Raw genomic sequence first — 5723 nt, forward strand, 5'->3', positions numbered from 1 at the left:
ATCTAGTCGCATTGTTGTCAGTCGAGAGCGGGAAGTATCTATAGATAGCAAAGACGGCGTTTCGCCTGTCAGGCAGGACCTTCGGGATTGATTACTATGACAAAAGCCTTTCTGGGTCCTCGCTGTTCTGCGTGTCATCAGCGTTTCTCCGCGATCCGTCTATGCATATCTGGGTCGCGGATCTCCACCTCATATCTTTCGTTCACAGGCGTTCTAGACGAATGCAGTAAAGCTGGCGTTATTTCGTTTCCGTGTTGCTCCGTTTGTCATGTGTTCTCTGCATCGCTATGCCGTAGAATACCACAGGGCGTCGGTTGCTCTGAACCAGAAGGATGACATACTTGGAGCCCGACCTTTGTCGACATTTACTTCTTATTTCTTGCGGGCACAATCATACTCGGTTTTCATGCTTTGTCACGTTGTGAATATTGAACGACTTGCATCGAAAATGGCCATGTTTGACAGGCAGTGCGACATTTGATAGTATAGCTTTTGTTGTGGATACTTGTGCGCAAGTATCCACAGTGCGAATGCAAAACTGAAGTATAGCACGTTAAAATGCATTTCACAATGTTTTTGTTGATAAAATACGGTAGTCGTAATCTTTGTCCCTACTTTGAACCATAAGGTCAAAAGCACTGCCTCCGAGATGCGGCGCACAGCAATTCATTGGAAGAGCAGACGACGGATGACAACTTGCCCTAAAGCGTATTCTTCAGTCTGATGCGGCAGTCTTCGTGCCCCAAATGATAAAAATTTGTTATGAATCGTTTTTGAACTCATTCAACATTCAATTCTCTTACCAAACGTGTTGCAAACACGTGGCCGTCACAGCAGCTCCATCTGTGTGTCAGTAATGGAGAGGCACCACATATTGGAAGTCTTAGTGCTCTACGTATAAGAGTGAATTCAGATACTGTAGAATACCGTGTTCAAAATAGTTACTCCTATCTGCTAAAACAGCCTTTCTTCACCAAATGCGGTCACGTTTACTCGCGTTTGAAGCTCATTGCTACTTTTCCGTTCTGATTTCTAGATTTCTCAACTTATCCGCGCATTCTCGAAAAGCCCTGATTTGTACCACGAATATTGTCGCTAAAAACAAAATAATCCAATATGTTTTTCTATATTACTGTATGATGGCTTTCCGTTGTCTATTTACGAGATTTTAAGAAAAATCGAAGATGGGGTTTTTTTATTATTCAAATTTCAGTGGAGTACTTTTTTGCCTATATGAGAACTTTGAGGCAATATATAAAAATTTACATTTTTCCTACGGCAGCAATAATTTATGTACCTAATGAACACATTATATCCTTAAAACGTGTCAAGTTTGAAAACGCTGCTTGCAATACTTTCGGAGAAAAAAACAAGGGGAATATGTAACTTATTTTAAACTGTCGCAAAATTAGGCATTGTTAAAAGCTATTTTCTTAAGGTCTACAAACTAGAAACCATACGAATTTATTCTTCATTAGACATGCATTTCAGGTAAAAAATATGTTCCTTGAAACAAAAATATTTGTCTTTTTATAGCATCTGCAATTTTTGAAAATGACAGGTGACGAAATTGGTGCCTCCGTGTTGGTGAAGTTTCATATTTTTTTCTAGTAAGTTATGCCGTTAATAATAAAACGAAGTTGACTTTCGGGCTACCTGGTGAGAGGTGCACGAAATATAAAATACTCAATGAAATCTGAAATATCAACTTTTGGACCCGTGTCGATCTCTCGTGGAATCACCCATATATATATAATATATATAAATCTCATCGAACGCGTTATTCGAAGGTCGTAGGTTCGATTCCTCCTCACGGCTGGTTATTTTTTCAGCCACTTTTCTTTCTTCTTATTTACATTCCATTTGTTCTAATAACTTCCCCTATACAATCCTTGGCATTATTGTCTGTTAGATCTCATATATATTGCTAGAAGAGTATTGTAGAGTATAGGCAGGGGCATAAGCGGAACTTTTTTTTTTCTGTGGGAGGGGGGAACCATCTTGGTCTTAGGGAGCAGAGGACCACCTTTAAATGATCATTTTTGCTCTGTGTGCCATGGCGAATAAAATATTGGGGTTGTAGGGTCACACGGGCCTGAAGTGCCTAACACTGGCTCGGCCACTGAGTATAGCGTTTACAAATTTCATCGTATGCTTCGTTATCCAAACACATTGACCTCTCTCCCACCCCCTTCCCGGGAGCCCGGGGGTATGGAAATTTTAAGAGGCAAAAACCTGCTTGAAGCAAGTAAGTTGGCGGGGTCTTTAATGCCTTACTACTGAAAATGCCTATAAGACGTTAAATATACCCTAATGTGGGAACCTGCGTAAACGTGATTGACAAGTGCTTTAGGTTGTGAATTTATGTACGTTCCTTGGAATGCAGTTATTTCTCTTTATTGATACTTTTGGATCACTTCGTTACGGGATAGTTAGGTTCTCACCACACTTTCTTGGAAAGACGCACAATATAACACAGACAAGAAAGTTCTGCAGTATTTTAACATGAAAGTGTTTTATGCCGGTGTCCACCATGGCTTTGCTGACGTACTTCCGTCAGAAATATGACGTTGTAAAATAAAAGCTAATATATTGCAAAGAAAAAAATCGCAGCGTATTCACGGGGTGAATGATCACGAGTGGGGTGAAGCTCTCCACAGGGAGGTTAATCTCTCTAGTCGATCATCAAACTAAAGACTTGAGAAACACTTTTCGTGGTACACAAATCAACTTTTATTGTTGTTGGAGAAGACGGACGGCTTGTGGCGTCCCTCGATCGTACGGACGAACGGACGCACGCACGCATGCACGGATGGACTGATAGATGCTTCGGCCCACTCATCACAATTCCCTCCGTGGATATGTTAGGACGCCGTTTTCATTGACATGCAATACAATTCAACTGGCTACTACGATGACACGGGACGTGCGACGCACGTCTTAAAGAGCTTCGCCCCTAAAACGACAACGAAGAGACCTGACGTGGAGAGTCGAACCAGCGACCTCACAAACTGCAGCGCACGGGGCTACCCACTGAGCCACAAGACGAACGTTGTCAGTGTGGCTAACGGCAAGCCATTTATATACACCATATACCATTTCGCGATCCTCAGAACTTCGAAACTTTAGCGCGTTTTCGTTATCATTGGAGAGATGGCGCGACAGGCTCGCTTTGAGCACACTCTCAAGGCCGTCGCCTCCACAAAGCACCACCTCCACGGAGCGTGGTCTGTGCAGCGCACGCGCGCTTGTCACACTCGCCATTCAGGGGAGGGCCAAGGTCACTTCGCACGCTGTGACGGCCGCGTTTACGGAAGAACGCGCTGCTGACACACGATGCAGGAATAAGTGAGACAGTTCTTCGTATTTGTCCTGTGTGTACTTGCGCGCTATTTGGTGCTTCTAGCTGTTAGAAAAGCACGCTTCAAGTGTCGAGCTTTGAGAGTTGTTCGTCTGTGCTCGCCCTGTGTGTGCTAATTTCGTGCGCGCTTTCTGATTGAGGAGTGCGCTGCAAGTTTCGAGCTGGTTACCATTCTTCACGTGACCGTGCAATTTGTTGCTGTAGCATTCATTTCTGCTCTCTTGTGGCGAAAGAATGCACAAAAAACGCTCAACTTTTTTCTGTGAGGAGGCGTTTCAGTTTCGTGTTACACCGATTCATAGAAAGAGAGATTAGTCACATCTTTTTGTAACCATCTCTTCCCACGACTTCTGTCAACTGTAGCATTCTAGTAAGGGCTTACATCGGTTATTATTGCTGCTTTTCTTGATGAAATATCTCCCCAAGTCTATAGGGGCAATAGTTAACTTTTGTGAAGCTAACGTAATATTTTTAGTAATGGAGGGCATTGCTGAATGATGCAAAGTTGAATAACTTACGGGTAGTTTTCATTTGTCTGCGTCAGCAAATAAGCCTCACAGCGAAAGACAATCCCTTTCACCATCGAGATCTCCTCCTCTGTTGAAATAACCAACTAAGAATATTGAACAGAGTGGGCATTAAGTCAAAATACAACAATCAGCATTACGAATTAAGCCCTTTAGTATTGTGCAGTTGTAGACGTACCTTCGGGCCGGCGCTTATGAGATATGTTGTTTCTAGGACATCATTCCAAGTGAACTTGAAAAGTCTAAAGAATATGAAGAAATCGCCGCATAACCACAGAATGATTTATAATGAGTGGGGTGAAGCGTGTGGTCCGTGTGGTTCGTGTGGTCGTCCGTGCGTCCATCCGTGCTTTCGTCAGTTGGTTCATCCATGCGTCCATGTGTACACCCATCTGTCCGCCCAATCTTCCGTTGGTCCATCCGTTCACCCGTTCATGCTCCCGTCCAGTCTTGCGTCCATGCATCCATCTGTTCATGTGCGCGTCCGTTTGTTCATTCGTGCTTCCGCGTGTTCATATGTGCGTCCGTCCGTACTATGGCACACAACTCTATTGGAGCAATGCCATCTAAAAATGAGGCGAGAATTGGTGATGAGACAGCGCCATCTGTTATACTGTTCGGCAGATACCGCCAGTTATGCCTGACGCATGACAAGGTTAGACTCAGAGAAGCTACGTCCCTAATAAGTACGTATCGGCTCATGTGCAGTCAGAGTGAGGAGGGTACCAGGACACATAAGAAAAGGCTGAATGTACCGGCTGCATTGGCAAGCAGCTATGCATTTATTTCAAAGTAGTACATTGTTGACCTTTTGATGTTAGAGGCCATAGTAGTAATAGAAGTTGTAGTATCTTAGTCGGTCTTTTCGTTGAAATTTGCAAGCCTTGTGCTTTATTGGCATAACATGAGCGAGACATTGACCACTTCAGCATGTTGCCCAGTCAAACCCTCTCTGAACGATATATTGCTGCTGGTCAAGGTGGTCCACGACGCCTCGTAGGTCCTGAAATGAACATAGAAAAGCCATATTTTGAGAACTTTCCCACAAGAAGGTTGTACAACAGCAGAATTCAAGCAATTCAGGACAATTTCTTGTACACATTTTAAAAACTCTTTTTTTCTGTGAAGCAGTTAAGAGTGTGAAACGCTAAAACGAAAAAAATAGGCATTACACACATGATATTTCTTCCAATCAGAACAACCACAGCAGCTTTTCTCCAACCTAGTTATATCTATATGTCCGTGTATGTTTATGGTTGCACTGCGTCAATATCAGCTACACTCATGGTCATCACGCGGCATATAGAATATACAGTTATTCGCCAGCATCACTGAGATTATTTACCTAATAGTATCGCAAGGTATGGACGGTGGCGTACTCCAGAACCTCAATATTTTCGCAACTCCCAGTTTTCTGTGGGAGCCAATCAGAAATTCAGCCATACCATGAAAATACATTCCCAAAATTGCATGCCTATATTGAACAGACATCGGATACATGTAACAGTTTATTCATTAAACAATTTTAGCCACCGAACCTGTTTTCAATAAAAAAATTGCCCGCAGCTTCCCTCGGGGGAACACTGAGGAGGATGCGGACCATATAATTGGTTAACGGGGTGTTAAAGTGCGACTTACTTGGGTCGATGGCTAAATTGGTTAACGTGGTTGTGAAATGGGGTGTTAAATTGCGACTTACTTGGGTCGATGGCTAAATTGGTTAACGTGGTTGTAGGAGGGGGTGTTAAATGAGTGAACACGTACACACGTATGCGATAGGGCGGCGCTGGTCGAAGGGACGTCGATCATTGTGTTTGTGGATTCGTTGGAATTCA

Source organism: Rhipicephalus microplus, chromosome 4 (assembly GCF_043290135.1).
Source record: "Rhipicephalus microplus isolate Deutch F79 chromosome 4, USDA_Rmic, whole genome shotgun sequence".
Classification (NCBI taxonomy): domain Eukaryota; kingdom Metazoa; phylum Arthropoda; class Arachnida; order Ixodida; family Ixodidae; genus Rhipicephalus; species Rhipicephalus microplus.